We start from the raw sequence: 17,346 nt of genomic DNA on the forward strand, positions 1-17,346 counted from the left end.
TGTTTTCCAAGGTGGCTGTATTCCTACCAGCAAGGCAACCCCGGTCCTCCTGTTTCACACCTCTGCGGTCCTGGCTGCCGTCACGCTGTCCATTCTGAGTCACTGGTCCCTCGCCTGTCCAGAAGCCAGCCCAGGCTGTGGTGACTCAGGAAGAGTCACTGCCCACACATCCTGGAAGGACAGTCACACCGCCCTATGGCTCCAGTGCAGGGGCTGTCACCACTAGTAACTATGGAGCCCCAGAATTCCTTGCTGGACTTTCAGGCTCCCTGCTTGGAGACAAGGCTGCCTTCACCATCACAGAGCCCAGCCTGGAAGGAGGATATAGTGGCCAACATCAGTGTCAGCTGCAGATGAGGAAGTGACACAACACCCCGCCTCAGCCTCACAGTTTGCTCTGCAGCATCTCCTGGTCCTGTGTACAAAGATGAACACCAGTCCTACAAAGTGTGTCTGGCATCTGAGAGCGATATGACTGTCTTCCGAGGCCAGAGAGCAGACTATGGGGACCAGACAGCTTCCAGTAAACTCCGCCTCTACTTATTCGTGCCCATGTGTAACCCTGCCTTTGAGTGAGTGTGAGTGACTGCTGTACTGAGTGTGCGCTTAAAAGGTGACCTAAGTCAGCCAGGATGCTGTTTGTGCTGCAAAGACGCCACATGCCCTCTGGCTGGTTCCCAGGTCACAGGACCTTTCAATGAACCTCATCTGCAACCAAGGAAACAGCAGCCATAGGCAAGAAAACTTCTTGCATCGGAAGGGGTGAGCTTGAAGGCCATTGTAGGATAAGTGATTACTGACCCCATTGCTTGCCCTCCCTGCCTGACAGATCTCATCCAGTTGTCAATGTGATTCGTAACCATACAGAAATCCGTACTTCGTAAATCTGATTCATGGGACCAGAACGGTGGCGGGTCAGGTTAAGCCACAATCCATGATGCTGGTGTCCCATATTGGAGTGCCCGTTTGAGTCCCAGCTGCTCCATTTCCAACCCAGCTTCCCGCTGATGCACCTGGAAAAGCAGCAGATGACCCAAGTACTTGGGCCCCTGTCACCCATGTGGGAGACCTGGATCAAGTTCCCGGGACCTGCCTTCAGCCTGTTCCAGTTCCAGCTATTGTAGCCATTTGGGTAGTGAACCAGTAGATCGATCTCTCTCTCTTCTCCCCCTTCCCCTGCCTTTCAAATAAATACATCAATCTTCAAAAATAAAATAAACCTGATTTAATCAATATATGTACTCATCCTATAAGTATAAAATCAGGATAGGTATTATGGTGCAGTGGGTTAAGTCTCCCACTTTAAAATGTCCACATCCCATAGTGCAGGGCCTGATTCAAGTCCCAGTTACTCCATTTCCAATCCAGCTTCCTGCTAATGCATCCTGGGAGATAGCAGGTCCATGGCTCAAGTACTTGGGCCTCTGCTACCCAAGGGGAGACCCAAGTGGAGTTCTAGGATCCCTGCTTTGGCCTGGCCCAGCCCTAGCTATTGCAGACATTTGAGGAGTGAATTAGCAGATGGAAGGATGGAATCTCTCTCGTGTGTGTGTGTGTGTGTGTGTGTCTATTACCCTGCCTTTCATGTAGATGAAGACAAAAAAAGAAAAAAGAAAGGTATAAAAAAAAAGAAGAAAAGGTATAAAACCATATATAAAGTATATATATAAAACCATATAAAAGGTATAAAACCATGCTGTAATCAAACTCGGGCTTGGAGAACGGCTGGTTCAAGCAACTGATTGGTCGTTTCTGGGTTTGAACCCTCAGTCTTGACACCCTGAACCACGTTTTACTCTGATTTTCCCAACCAGACTCTGATTATTCTAGTCCACGTGAGACTGAGGATGTGGGGGAGATTAAGGAAGAGGAATGACTGGGAGACGGCAGGAGCACACAAGGAGCTGGGTATGGGCTGTACTTGGGCAGACTGTGAAGGGAAGTCTCTCTCAGAAAGAGAACTTCCAGAGACAGCAGCAAGGGCCACCACCAAGAAGAGGAAGTAGGAACAGCCCTCCAAAGGAGGCATGGAGTTGGAGAAAGGATTGTGTATCTCGATGCCACTTAGCAGCACGTCCAGGAATCGCAAGGTCCGAGAGCTAGGGAGGGCAGCAGCAGTGCGGGAGCATTCACATCTATGACTAGCAGATGCTTAGTGCAGTTTCAGGGGCCATGAAGAGCAGACAGGCTCCGAATGGCTCAAAATATACTCACTGGTCTACATTTAAAGTAATTCGATATGCAAAAAAAAAAAATTCATTTTGACACTGGCAGGTTTGAGTGAATGATCCCAGTCTGCTATGAAGAAGTAAACACAGAAGCCAGTGTACACTGAGGCCATCTTGAACAAGATGTAACAACTGGATTCTAAGTAGAGAACACAGGAGTGGGGCAGGCACTGTGGCGCAGCAGGTTAAGCAGTTCCTGTTTAAGTCCTGCCTCCTCTGGTTCCTGTCCAGCTCCCTGCTGATGTGCCTGTTAAGGCAGCAGACGCTAGCTCAAGTACTTGAGTTCCTGCCACATATGTGGAAGACCCCAATGGAGCTCCGGGCTATTGGCTTCAGCCTGGCTCAGCCCCAGCTTGGCCTTTCAGATAACAAAAAAATAGTTCTTTCAGGAAAGAACACTGAGGCGATGGGATGTCACTCCTGAGATCAGGTTATGTGAAGATGCAGTCTCCCTCGGCTTCTCTTGCCCTGAGGCAGGGGCAGCAGTGCAGCTGGATACCCTGTTCTGGGGCAACCCTGTGGAGAAGCACACGTAGTGAGGACCCAAGACCCGTGAGCTGGATTGGAAGTGAATGCTGGGGCCAGCACTGTGGCACAGCAACTAAAGCTGCAGCCTGCAAGGCCCGCATCATATATGGACACCGGTTCATGTACCATCTGGCTTCAATTCTGTCCCAGCTCCCTGCTAATGGCCTGGGAAAAGCAGCAGAAGATGGCCCAAGTGTTTGGGTTCCTGCACCCACATGGGAGACCCAGATGAAGCTCCTGGTTCCTCGGTCTTCACGGCCATCTGGGGAGTGAACCAAAGGTAAAAGATGTCTGTCTCTGTCTCTCTCTCTGTCTCTCTCTGTGTGTCTCTCCCTTCCTCTCTGTAACTCTTTCAAATAAATAAATAAATCATTAAAAACCAGAACAAGAAGGAGGAGGAGGACCTATTGTGCCAGCCAAACCTTGAGATGAACGCAGCCCCTGCTGACAGTGTTCCTGCCACTAAATGAGATGCCTTGAGCCTGAGGCACTCAGCCAGGCAACCCCTTGCTCCCTATCACTGAGACTATCAGAAAATAAATGCTTTTATGTTTTGGAATCATTTGTTACACAACAACAGATAATTAATAAAGAGACTGAGGTCCACAAAGTTAATCATTGGAGGGAGACTGAGGCACTGTCCCCATACACAGACACACTGGGCTTCCGCTGGAGTGGGCACAAGGGGCAGCATGTGACTAGGCTCAAGGGGACTTAACCAGCCTTAGGGCACGGTTGCCTTCAGCAGGTGCAGGACTTGGGGAAAATGTCCTCAATGAGGCATGGACAGAGGTGCAGCTTTCCCAGCTCTCCAGCTTAAAAGAAAAGCAAAGGATTCACATTTTTTTTTTTTTACCTAAGACCATGGATTTGAGGAAAAATTCAGCCTGTGGATTGTGTGACCTGCCATTGTTATAAAGCTGTTAAGATGGGGACATCAGGATGTGAGGGCAATCTGGCTGCGACACCTGTCACCCCATTGATTGCCAGGGTTGATGCGGCTGATCTGGCTGGCTAGCAAGGTGTCCCCTTCCTCCCTCACCGCTCCATGTGCATCCCTCCCAAAGCTGCACGCTCAGTGAGAGGACGAGGACGACCTTCCCCGCTAGAAGAGGACTGGTCTGCACTCCCCTGCCACAACCTCCAAACAAGCACTCATGATGGAGACGTCAGGGAAAAGTCTGGGCTCCTCAGCCCCCAGCCTTCAAAAGCAGGGGGTCTGACAGCCCTTGGTGGGGAGGTAGAATAGAAATACAGTCAACCTTCCATCACTGTGGATGCAAATTTTTTGAGAAAAAAAAATACTGAGTCTGAACTAAACACACACCCACACATTCTTCTTGCCTTATTCCCTAAAACAATACAGTACGACATCTATCTATGTGGCACTTACACGGCATTAGGTATGCTAAGTAACCTAGAGATGCTTTAAACTACGTGACAGGATGTGCAGGGGTTCTGGGCAGATTCTGATGTGAGCTGCTGCAGACTGTGCACCTTCCAGGCATCCTGGAAGCGATCCTGCACAGGTCCTGAGGAAGACTGTGTGTAGTCTGCGCTCTGCATTGCCACAGCCCCCATCACCCTGCCTCACAGGTGCACACACACAATCTCCTGTTCCAGGACTCACATCTGGCCTGCGGAGCTCTCCTTCCCCACAGTGCTGCCCTTTCTTGGTACTGCTATGTTCCGGTGCTTGAGTCGTGCGGACTTCAAATCACGGATTGAGGAACTTTCCATGTTTTCTTTCCACTCAACACTCTTAGCTTATTTGAGTGATTTCTTCTACCCATGTACATGTGCCTGTGTGTGTGATCTGTTACATGCATGTTTTGGTACAGATTTGGGTTTACAATATGAATGCCTACTTGTGTCTTATTTGCACACTGAGACTGTTTGCATGCTCATTAAATATTCTTCAAACGCAGGGTTTTCAAACTTGTCTCAAATAGATGCACTATTTAAATATTTCTGTGATGCTGAATATGTAGACAATTTGCGATTTTTCTGTTATGAAAGGAAATAAAAAGCTTTTACTAGGAAGGTGAAGGGAAAGGGAGACAGAGGGCAGTTGAATAACAGGCACCAAAGCACAAGTAACAGAAGGGACAATTCTGGAGTTCTACAGCACAGTGGGATGACTATATTTCACAACAGCCTACTACATAGTTTATGAATAACTTAGAAGAGAGGCACTCAAAGGCTTTAAACCCAAAAAGGAGATGGAAATGAGAAGGATCCTGATTTGATCAGTACAGAGTATATAAAAATACCGAAAGGTCACACTATACCCTGTAAATATGTGAAATCATGGTAACCAAAAATGTTTTAAAACATGTTTAAAGAGGCCGGCGCCGGGGCTCACTAGGCTAATCCTCTGCCTTGCGGCGCCAGCACACCGGGTTCTAGTCCCGGTTGGGGTGCCAGATTCTGTCCCGGTTGCCCCTCTTCCAGGCAAGCTCTCTGCTGTGGCCCGGAAGTGCAGTGGAGGATGGCCCAGGCCCTTGGGCCCTGCACCCCATGGGAGACCAGGAGAAGTACCTGGCTCCTGCCATCAGATCAGCGCAGCGCGCCAGCCGCGGCGGCCATTGGAGGGTGAACCAACGGCAAAAGGAAGACCTTTCTCTCTGTCTCTCTCTCTCACACTGTCCACTCTGCCTGCCAAAAAAAAATGTTTAAAGAGATGTAAATATTAATATCAAAGCATTATGCGGTTCACCATAAATATACAGAATAAAATAACTTGTAATGAAAAAGATTCTAAGGGCAGGCATTGTGGCACAGCAGGTTACCTGCATAGGATGCCCACGTTCCATATTGGAGGGCCTGGGTTCAAGTGCTACCTTTGCCTTCCTACTACACACCCTGGATGGCAGCAGTGATGGTCCAGGTATTCCCTGGGGAGTGGACCCAGTTAAGAGTTCCTTGCTGGCGCCCCAAGGCAGAGGATTAGCCTGGTGAGCCGTGGCACCGGCCAGCAGACAGGTTAAGGAAGTCTGTTTACCCCACCTCCTCCTCCAGGACAAAGGATGGAGAGTCCTGGCAGAAGGGTTTGTTGGGTGAAAATTAGCAAATTCTTCCCCAGATTTGCTGACACCTGGGCAGAGTAGGGGGGCTTCCTTAGGGCATCTGAGAAGGTTTTATTGCCCCTGTTATCAGGTAACCCATTTGGTCCTGAGGAGAGAGTTCTCCTGGGAACTTTCCTCGGGGGAAGGGCTGGGACCATCTGGGAGGTTATCAGGGTCTGAGCAGGACTTTGAAGTGCAAGATGCTGGGCTTCCACAGTAGGTGCTGGTCTTCAGGCCTTTGTCATACACATAGAAGCTAAATTTCTGACTTCCTACCTAACAGTTTAACTAACTCTTTCTAGTCCTTGCATTTCTATAGACATCTGTTTCCTTTTGTGGCCAGTCACCCAGACATCAGCTACTCAGTTCAGAACAGTACAGGGAACTGGCACTGGGTCCCAAGCCTTGGGCCCCTGGCTCCTGGTGAATGAATTCAAGCAGAAGACGTGCCCAGGAACAAGTCTCAGGGTTAGCGAGTCCAGTCCACCATCCTTGCTTCATCTCACTCCCTCTAACTCCTGGGGGGATCGGATGTATGCAAATCCCACCGCAGGCCACCCCCAACACACACCCCAGTAAACCTAGGGCCTTGGAGTGGGGCAAGAAGAGGAGAACCAGAAACCGGAGCTCTGCCTGCCTGTTGTTTTGTTGACCCCTGATGCTCTATTGTGGTGCTGCAGATTCAATTTAGCCTGAGTTGCTTTGGTGATTTTTTCATTTGTTTGGGCCTCTTTGTTTTGTTTTGTTTGTCCCCCTTAATCCCTCAAAGGCCCACAGACAGAGGATAATGCAGCCAGGCAGCAAGCAGGAGAGAAAACAGACAAACTCTAGAGGCCTCTTGCCAAGGACTGCCCTCAAATGAAAAAATAGGTCATCAAAAGGAGAAAAAATAACTTTAACTAGTGTTAAACAAAAAAATAAGTTTACTAAATATGTTAATCCGTTCTTTTAACATAAGCTTCACCTTTTATTTTAAAGGTTTCCATAGAATTTAGTTATTTTATCTTTCAGCAATATGCTAGTTCTTTGTTTTTTCTCTTGCGTAAAAAGGGAAGCCAATTACAAGTGCAAATAATGTGGTATTCTTTTGTAACTAAAATCTTGGAATGTTCTGTAGTGTTAAGCAAAGTCCTATCTTGCTTGATACTAAATAAACTTTTAAAAAAAAAAAAAAAAAAAAAGGAAATCTGGTCCTCTCACTCTATGCTCCCTGACACTCCCCAAAATAAACAGGGTCCACAGCCCTACTCTCTCCTCATTGTATCTTTTTATTTATTTCATTTATATGAAAGAGAGACAACATTAAGTTGTTATCTACTGATTCACTCCCAAATGCCCACAACAGCCAAGGGTGGGCCAGGCTGAAGCCAGGAGCCAGGAACTCCATCCAGGTCTCTCACGTGGGTGGTAGAGATTGTAGTTGGGCCATCACCCTCGAGGGTACATGTTAGCAAGAAGCTGGAATCCCCAAAAAAGCAGGGAATCAAACCCAGGCACCCCAAAACAGGATGTGGGTTTCCCAAGTGGCATCCTAAAGTTAGGCCCAAATCCCACCCTGCTCCTCCTTTTACATTATTTCTACATATCCACATCCATGCTTGTCACCTGCATGGATGGCCTGAGGGCTGTGACCCAGCAGGCCATGTTGGTTTGCAGCAGGAGGACTCCTTCCATGAGCTCCTGAGGTGCTCTGGCTACCGTCAGTATCTGACAATTTTACAGGTGCACTTTTCTTTTTGCCTTTTAGCCCTAAGGAGCAACTGGCAGTACTGAAATGTTTCTTCTTGAAAACGGTTTCTGTCAGTTTCATGAAAGCACGCTTCCACCTTTCGCTCTGGACTGCTGGCCTCACCTTTCCGTCCTTTCTGCCCAGACCTCTCCAATACATACTTCATAGCAGAGGCAGAGTGTTTTTCTATACTTCCAGTATGCTCTGGGGTCTTTCCCTTCGAAAGTCATCAAAGTCACCCAAAAGATCAAGTCCAAACTGCAGAGATGTTCTCAGCCCTTCTCAGTCCCAGCGCATAGCTGGCCAAATCAAATCACTTCTGCTGTACTAGGAATACACTTTTCTTTCTCTCTCATAGTCCTTTGGGTAGGATAAGCTCTTATCCAGAAAGCTTTCATCTTTCCACATTATCTGCTGGTTTTTCTCAAATGTCACTTAGATCTTCCCTGTACTGGAGAGCGTTCCTGATCTCTCCAGGCAGATTTCCCACCATTTACTCATGTGTTACAATGATGTATTTTCTGTCCCTATATTTTTATACTTTTTTTTTTTTTTTTGGCCAGTCTCTTGTCTCAGACTAAATTCCAAGACAGCAGAATCTAATTTAGCTTGTGTCTGATAAGCAGTGATAAGTCTCTTTATCAAGTTGAGTGGGGGCTGATGATGTTGCATAGCAAGTAAAGCCACTGCCTGCAGTGCCGGCATCCCATATGAGCACCGGTTCAAGTCTTGGCTGCTCTACTTCCAATCCAGCTCTCTTCTATGGCCTGGGAAAGCAGAAGATGGCCAAGTGCTTGGGCCCCTGCACCTGTGTGAGGGACCTGGAGGAGGCTCTTGGCTTCTGGCTTTGGATCAGCCCAGCTCCAGACATTGGGGAATGAACTAGCAGATGGAAGATTCTCTCTCTGTAACTCTGCCTTTCAAATAAATAAATAAAAGTTGAGTGAAAGGATGAATGAATCTTTTATTTGTTTGAAAGAGAGTTACAGAGAGAGGCAGAGCCAGAGAGAGAGAGAGAGAGTGAGAGGTCTTCCATTCCGCGGGTTCACTCCCCAAATGACCACAACGGCCAGAGCTGAGCTGATCTGAAGCCAGGAGCCAGGAGTCTCTTCTGGGTCTCCTACATGGGTTTAGGGGCCCAAGGAGTTGGGCCATCTTCTACTGCTTTCCCAGGCCACAGCAGAGAGCTGGGTTGGAAGAGGAGCACCTGGTACTCAAGCTGGTGCCCACATGGGATGCTGGCACTGCAGGCTGTGGCTTTAGCCTGCTGTGCCACAGCATCAGCCCCTGAATCTTTAACTTCTTTAGGTTCCAAAGGTTCTATTAAGGCATCATCTCTGTGACAATAATCCTTTCTTTTTTTGGTGGGGGGAGGGGGTAAGGCAGAGTTACAGAGAGAGATCGATCTCTCATCCACTGGTTCACTCCCCAGATGGCCACAACAGCCGGGGCTGGGCCAGGCTGATGCCAGGAGCTTCATCTGGATCTCCTATGTGGGTGCAGGGGCCCAAGCACTTGGACTATCCTCTGCTATGTTCCCAGGCACATTAGCAGGGAGCTGAGTTGGAAGTGGAGCATCCGGGACTAGAAAACTGGCACATATATGGGATGCCAATGCAGCAGGTGGCAGCTTTACCTGCTACACCACAGCACACAAGGGCCCCAAGGGGCACCTCAGGAAAACCCCAACAATCACAACCTCTCATTTCACAGGTGGTCTGGAAGTGGTTGTACCACTAGACTGTGAAGTCCCTCACGACAGAAACTGTTGCTCTTCTGGTCTCTGACATAGCATCCCCAACAACTAGAATTCCTCCAGGCCATTGAACATGCTAACTCAGGCATGAGAATGCTTCTTTCATGGCAGGTTCCACCCCCATTCTACACCCACAAATTGTTCCATTTTAGTGGAAAATTCCACCCACAAGGGTGAATAAAGAGTCCAGGATCAGGTGTCTGAGTCCTGGGCCTCTGAACACTTCCGTGTCTTCCTTAAAAAACTGCTTACAATAGGTAAATGTTAAAAGGGCTTCATCAGAAGTGACAGTGGTCATGATCTGTGAGATTCCAAAATGAAAAGTTTTTTCCTTAATTTTTAAAAATGTATTTATTTCAGAGGCAGAGAGACTACGGCACTCTTATCTACTGCCAATTCTCCAAATGCCACAACAGCTGGGGCTGGGCCAGGGTCAAAGCCAGCTCCAAAGCCAGGAACAGGAAATGCAATCCAAGTCGCCCACAAGGGCGGCAGGACCCCAAGCATCTAAGCCATCACCACTCCCTCTCCCTGGCACCCACCCTCAGAGATCTGCAGCATTAGGAAGCTGGAATCAGGAGCCAGAGCCAGGATTTAAACCCAGGTGTTACAAGGTGAAATGCAGGCATCTCAAACACTGCTTCCAAAAAATAAAAACATTTTAAAGGCAAAATAACTCAATCACAATATTTGGAAGGAGAAAGTGTTGTACCTGAGGGAGTGCAAACAGAGGAGCACCACACATTGACAAAATTTGATGGTCCTTTATTGCTGGCGGTGGAGAGTGGGCTCATGCCCTATAGAACTGTCGACCCTGAGCCCAAAGCAACAGGGTTTATAAAGGCAAAAACCACAAAATTGGGAGGGGAATTCATGGTTGCTAGGAACAGGGGGGAATACATGGTTACCGGGGTCAAGCTTTCCTAAAACCTATGTGAAACTAGTATCAATTATAATCTTGACAATACCAGTTACGATCTTAACAATTCCAATTATAATCTTAACATTAATCCAGGTATTGGTTTTAATCATATGTAGGACATAGACAAATTACATTTTTATCATTAACCCAGGTGTAGCCCATTCACTTCCAAGCTTGAGCGATCATGCTAGGGGGTTTCTATGCTCTGCCAAGTGTGATGTAGTGCACTGCTATTGTTCAACTGTTTTAGATCACAGTTTCAGACCAGAGGCTCACGGTGTGGGGGGGCACCTTTCCAGAATGGAGTCTCAGGTGCTCCAAAATTGAGTCCCTACTGTCAAGATGTTACTTCAAAAGCACTGTAAGATGGAGTTCAACTGCACTTAGTATTTATCATTCTTTTTCAGAGACACCGCCATATATACCTGTAATCACAAAACACAGATTTGCATGTTGCCTTCTCACTCTGCATTAAATCAAGCCTTCAGGTAACTATACCCTAGCCAACGTCTTAACTACCTCATGAAAGCTGAGAGAGAACCAATCAGCTAAGCTGACTCCAAAGTGCTGGCCCTCAAACCAAGAGAATCTGATCAATGCTTGCTGGTTTGATTTGGTGAGTCCGGGGTAATACATTACACAGCAGTAGATAAGATGGTATCCACCTGGAAGGGGGATCTGCTGCAAGATATATCACAGGAGTAATTTTGCAACTGGGGAGTGGGCAGAAGATAGAAGCTGAGGAGAGTTAATGCAAACCAGAGTAGAAAACTGGAATTTGAAGAGGTTCACCTGGGGTAACTCAAAAGCAGAGAACCTATTATTTAAAATTGGCACAGGGCTACACAGTTACATAGCAGCAGGAAGTTTAGTGACACCATCCGTTGCAGTCATGAGAAGTGGAGAATGCACCTAATTAACTGAGTAACCTAGCTATGATTTCCAGGCAGAGTGCTGCAAGTGCCGCCCGGTTTCTCCTCACGGCTTCCAGTGCAGTACCAGGGGCGAGATCCTCTAGCGCAAGGAATATTAAGGAAAAGGGAACCAGTACTTGCTGGTATGGAAAAGTCCTGATCTCGCCAGATGGCAAAAGATGCTCAAATCAAGGACTCCAAAGCCAAGATCACAACCAGGACACTGAAGAAATGGGGTCTAACTAAAGGTTGAACATGTGACTGTTAAAATCCTTCATAAAAAAAAAAAAAAAAAGGCCGGCGCCGCGGCTCACTAGGCTAATCCTCCGCCTTGCGGCGCCGGCACACCGGGTTCTAGTCCCGGTTGGGGCGCCGGATTCTGTCCCGGTTGCCCCTCTTCCAGGCCAGCTCTCTGCTGTGGCCAGGGAGTGCAGTGGAGGATGGCCCAGGTGCTTGGGCCCTGCACCCCATGGGAGACCAGGAAAAGCACCTGGCTCCTGGCTCCTGCCATCGGATCAGCGCAGTGCGCCGGTCGCAGCGCGCCGGCCATTGGAGGGTGAACCAACGGCAAAGGAAGACCTTTCTCTCTCTCTGTCTCTCTCTCTCACTGTCCACTCTGCCTGTCAAAAAAAAAAAAAAAAAAAAATCCTTCATAAAGGCTCAGAAAGATCCAAGGTGATGATTCTGCGGACCATTCAAAGAAAGACCCTCTAAAGAGATTAAGGGTGGGCCTGAGATCATCTCAAACAATAGAATGAAAATGGTAATAAATTTAAAATCTTAAGAGAGTAAAAGAATCAGAAGTTTAGGAGTATTATTGTTGCAGGAAAACTGGTGAGGTGTCAGGGTTGGTGTCCTGGTGTTGAGGACAATTTACCAGACTGGATGCGACAGTGAGAAGAGAAGAAGCAAAGTTTTATTTGAGTAGGAAACAGAGACACTCCCAGCAAAGGGAGGGGCTGGGAGAGGGAGACCAGGCCCAGGCCGCTGAGGTCCCACAGTCTAAGGGTATTCGTATGTCTTGAACCCATCATCTCCAAACAGCAAATGTAGTGGTTATGTACCAGCTATTGTAAAGGCAGGGGCAGTCTTAATGGAGCCTTTTTAAACTTCTTTTTGTCAAAATCTACATCTTGTTGTCTGTTGGCAAAAATTCATTACAATGGCCTTCCACCCTGTGTTGTCTACTATATAAGTGCTGGAAAGGAGCCATGGAATGGAGTTAGTCTGGACTGCTTCTAGTACTGGGCTCTCTCTTAATTTCTCAGCTGATTCAGCAGAAAACCAAGACAGAGAAAACCTAAACTTGAAGGGCTGGCTGTATCACTGCGGCTTTGGCATCGAGTTCTTTGGATTCAACACAAATAAGACCAACAGTAGACAAAATTTTTAACGATGTGGAGAAACACCACTAGCTTGGACTGCAAGGACCAGAGTACATAATGAAAAGAAATCTTTGGACCTCAACCTTCTACACACGCATTTCAAAAATGCTGTGGCAAAAGTGGAATTTGGGGCTGTTTGATGTAGCAATTAAGAAGTAGCTTGGGATACCTGTAACCCATTTCAGAATGCCTAGGTTTTGAGTCCTGGCTCTGCTTCCAATTCCAGCTTCCTGCTAATGTGTACCCTGGAAGACAGCATTGACAACTCAAGTAGTTGGATCCCTGCCACCCACACAGGACACCCGGACTGAATTCTTGGCTCCAGCTTCAGCCTGGCCCAGCCTCATCTGTTGCTGGCATTTGGGGGAGTAAACCAGGGCCTGGAAGATTCACTCTCTCTCTGCCTCTGTCTCTTAAATGCCTGCAACAGCTGGGGCTAGGCCAAGCTTAAGCCAGGAGCCAGGAATTCAATACAAGTCTCACACATGAGTACCAAGGACCCAATTACTCAAGTCACCACCTACTGCCTCCCAGGGTGCACATTATCAAGAAGCTGGAATCAGAAGCACAGCCAGATCTTGAACCCAAGCACTCAAAAATGGGATATGGGCAACGTAAGCAGCTGTACTTAATAACTCCTCAAAAAAATAGAAACGTGGGGCTTGCACTGTAGCGTAGCAGGTAAAGACCCAGCATGCAACACCTGCATCCCATATGGGCGCCGGTTTGTGTCCCAGCTGCTCCATTTCTGATCCAGCTCTCTGCTGTGGCCAGGGAGTGCAGTGGAGGATGGCCCAAGTCCTTGGGCCCCTGCACCCATGTGGGAAACCCGGAGGAAGCTCCTAGCTCCGGATCGGTACAGCTCTGGCTGTTGCAGCCATCTGGGGAATGAACCAGCGGGTGGAAGGCCTCTCTCTCTGCCTCTCTTTCTCTGTGTAACTTTTTTTTAAAGTTTTTTTTTTTTTTTTTTTTTTTTTTTTTTTTTGACAAGCAGAGTGGACAGTGAGAGAGAGAGAGACAGAGAGAAAGGTCTTCCTTTGCCATTGGTTCACCCTCCAATGGCCGCCGCGGCCGGCACGCTGCGGCCGGCGCACCGCGCCGATCTGATGGCAGGAGCCAGGTGCTTTTCCTGGTCTCCCATGGGGTGCAGGGCCCAAGCACTTGGGCCATCCTCCACTGCACTCCCTGGCCACAGCAGAGAGCTGGCCTGGAAGAGGGGCAACTGGGACAGAATCCGGAGCCCCGACCGGGATTAGAACCCGGTGTGCCGGCACCGCAAGGCGGAGGATTAGCCTAGTGAGCCATGGCGCTGGACAAAGATTTTTATTTGTTTTAGAGATAGTTACAAACAGTGAGAGGAAGAGAGAGAGAGAAAGATCTTACTTCCGTTGGTTCACTCTCCAAATGGCTGCAATGGCTGGAGCTGCCCAAATCTGAAGCCAGGAGCCAGGAGCTTCTTCCCGGTCTCCCATGTGGGTGCAGGGACCCAAGCACTTGGACCATCTTCCACTGCTTTCCCCAGGCCATAGCAGAGAGCTGGACTGGAAGAGGAGCAGCCAGGACTAGAACTGGTGCATATATGGGAAGCCAGGGCCGCAGGCGGAGGATGAACCTACTGTGCCATGGTGCCGGCCCCTTCTATGTAACTCTTTCAAATAAATAAATTTTTAAAAAGAAAAAAATAATAGAAACGTGGCATTGAGGCTTTGATATGTATGTTCTCACACACACATAGCCTTAAGACATTGTTTCTCTCCATTACTTTGGACTCTATCACTGGATAGCATTAGGAACTGCAGCTCACTCTCACTCTATCAACAACAATGCTCTGAAACTTCAAGTTCTTGGCCCAAATGTCATAGTTGCCCAATGCTTGCCCTAAAGCTAAGACAGACTCTCGTGCTTTGTTGCAGCCTTTCCATACCTTGGCTAACTGTTCTCATTCACATCTCATACCTAGAGCAGGTATTGTGGTGGCAACACCAGCATCCCCCGTAGGAGTGCCAGGTCAAGTCCTAGCTACTCTGCTTCCCGATCCAGCTGCCTGCTAATGTGCTGGGAAGCAGCAAATGAGTCCCTGCCACCCACATGGCAGCCTCTGATGAAGTTTCTGGCTCCTGGCTTCAGCCTGGCCCACCCTGGCTGTTTTAGGCAATGAATAAGTAAATGGAAGATGTTCTCTCCTCCCTGTTGCCTTTTCAAATAAATAAATCTTGAAAAAAAAAAAATCTCAGATTCACAAAGGAAAAATTCCACAGAAATGGAATCCACTTTTCTATTTAATAAGATGAAAGCTTTTTCAAAGTAAAATAATTCAATTATATAACATTTCCAAGAATACAATCATCGTAAGATTACATGAGCCTGGGACAGGTGTATACTGCAGTTCAGATCTCTCCTCTGCATCCCATACTGAAGTACCTGGGTTTGAGTCACAGCTGTTTCAGATTTCAACTTTCCTCTAATGTGTATGTACCCTGGAAGGCAGCAATGATGGGTCAAGTAGTTGGGTCCCTGCCACCTTCATGAGAGACCCAGGTTGCGTTCCAAGATCCTGATTTTAGTCTGGCTCAGCCCCAACCATTGCAAGCATTTGGAGAGTGAACTAGAAGATGAAAGAACTTTTTCTCTACCTTTCAAATAAAATGAAAATAAATATTTTAAAATTAAGTAAGCTTAATTGCATTTAGTATCTTTTTCAGATATTATCATGTACAACTGCAAAATACAACTTTACAGTTACTGATTTTGCATTTTAAATAAAATTTTGTACTGCCATAACTTCTGTAGTCATTACTTTGGATAAACTCTTGAAATTGTTTACAGTAGGTGTACATATTTAACAATTTCTTTGAACTTCAGTTTAGTTTCCAATTTTCCTAACTAGGAATTACTCTCAAATGATTATTTTCATACCTGTGCTTTTTATACTATACTCATTTGGCAGAGATAAAGTTCTATAATTAAAATGTCTTTCCTTTTATTATAGAAACAAATTTTTATGCAAGCTACATAGCAAGGGAATTTATAAAAACATGACAACATATATATTCACACATACCCTCCAAGTTCTAAGCAAAACTCAATTCTCATTAAAACTATAAAAATGCTTAATCTGCGAAACTCTAAATGTTTGAAATTAACTTAGCCCCCCCAAAAAACTGAGCTTGAAAACTTTAATAAAAACTCAAATATGCATCAAAGTATTTTTGATTTAAGCAAAGCTGTAAACAGAAGTAGGCAGTCTTAAATCTGTTCTTTATTAAAGAAAAAAATTGGGGGCTGGAATCATGGTGCAGTGGGTTAAGCCAGTCTGAAATGCCAGCACCCCTTATGAGCTCCTGTTTTTTGAGTTCTGGTTGCTCCGTTTCTGATCTAGTTCCCTGCTAATGCATCTGGGAAAGCAGTAGCAGATGGCCCAAATGATTCAGTCCCTGACACAAACATGGGAGACCCAGATGTCCAGATGTTGTTTGATTCCTGGTTTCAGCTTAGTCCAGTCCTGGCTATTGAAGTCATTTGGGTAAGGTACCAGCTATTGAAGACTCACTCTTTCTCTCTCTCTCTCAATCTGTGTTTGTGTGTTTATTCCTTCCTCTTTGTAATTCTGCCTTTTAAATAAAATAAAAATAAATCTTAAAAAAATCGGCCGGCGCCACGGCTCACTAGGCTAATCCTCCTGCGGCGCCGGCACACCGGGTTCTAAGTCCCCGTCGGAGCGCCAGATTCTGTCCCGGTCACTCCTCTTCCAGTGCAGCTCTCTACTGTGGCCTGGGAGTGCAGTGGAGGATGGCCCAAGTCCTTGGGTCCTGCACCCACATGGGAGACCAGGAGAAGCACCTGGCTCCTGGCTTTGGATCAGTGCGGTACACCGGCCAGAGCAGCCATTGGGGGGTGAACCAACAGAAGGAAGACCTTTCTCTCTGTCTCTCTTTCTCTCACTGTCCACTCTGCCTGTCAAAAAAAAAGAAAGAAAAGAACAACCCCAAAGAAGACAGAATGGTTACAATGAATAAAGACAAAAATAGAAAAAAAAAAAAATAAATGAAATAAGGGGTTGCCTTTTGGAAAAGTAAATAAGAAACACTGATAAAACTAATAAAAAGAGAAAGGAAATAGACTTTATTAGAAATGAAAAAGGATGCAAGATTCGGAGTAGTTAAAATATTCTGCCTCAATAGAACTACCTTTGATTCAGGAAAGGAAAATTTCTAATAGGAATGTTGTGAGTGCAGCCAAATAAACCCCTAGGTTTGTAAAGTTAATGATTGTCTCAATAGATGTTTTAAGCTATTCCAAAAAATGAAACAATTTTTTAAAAAGCTTAAATTTGTATAATTATTGTGTATTCATTTTTATTTATTTGAAAGAGTAAGAGAGTTCTTCCAATTGCTGGTTTACTACTCAAATGCTCACCAACAGCTAGAGTTGGGGGTTTCCCACACAGGTGACAAGGGGTCACTATCATCTGCTACCCCTGAGGGTATGCCCTGGAAGGCAGCTGTGGGACTGGCGCTGTGGCGCAGTGGGCTAAGTTTCCATCTGCGGCAGCACCATCCCATAGGGCACCTGTTCTAGTCCCAGCTGCTCCTCTTCCAATCCAGCTCTCTGCTATGGACTGAGAAAGCAGCAGCAGATGGCCTAAGAACTTGGCAGACCCAGAAAAAAACCTCTGGCTCCTGGCTTCAGATCTGCCCAGCTCCAGCTATTATGACCATTTGGGGGGCGAACCAGCGCATGGAAGACTTCTCTCTGTCTCTCCTCTCTCTGTGTAACTCTTTTAAATAAATAAATCTTTAAAAAAAACACTAGGTTA

General features: G+C 46.7%; 1 protein-coding gene across 10 annotated transcripts in view; it reads left to right on the top strand.

Moving 5' to 3' along the window:
• The window catches only part of LOC108178662 (Ig lambda chain C region-like), a 362,049-nt gene that overhangs the window by 159,316 nt on the left and 185,387 nt on the right, over nt 1-17,346 (top strand). The gene's annotated exons all lie outside the window — the stretch shown is intronic.

The sequence above is a fragment of the Oryctolagus cuniculus genome, chromosome 21, assembly GCF_051225735.1.
Source record: "Oryctolagus cuniculus isolate XC-2025 breed Fujian yellow rabbit chromosome 21, ASM5122573v1, whole genome shotgun sequence".
NCBI lineage: Eukaryota > Metazoa > Chordata > Mammalia > Lagomorpha > Leporidae > Oryctolagus > Oryctolagus cuniculus.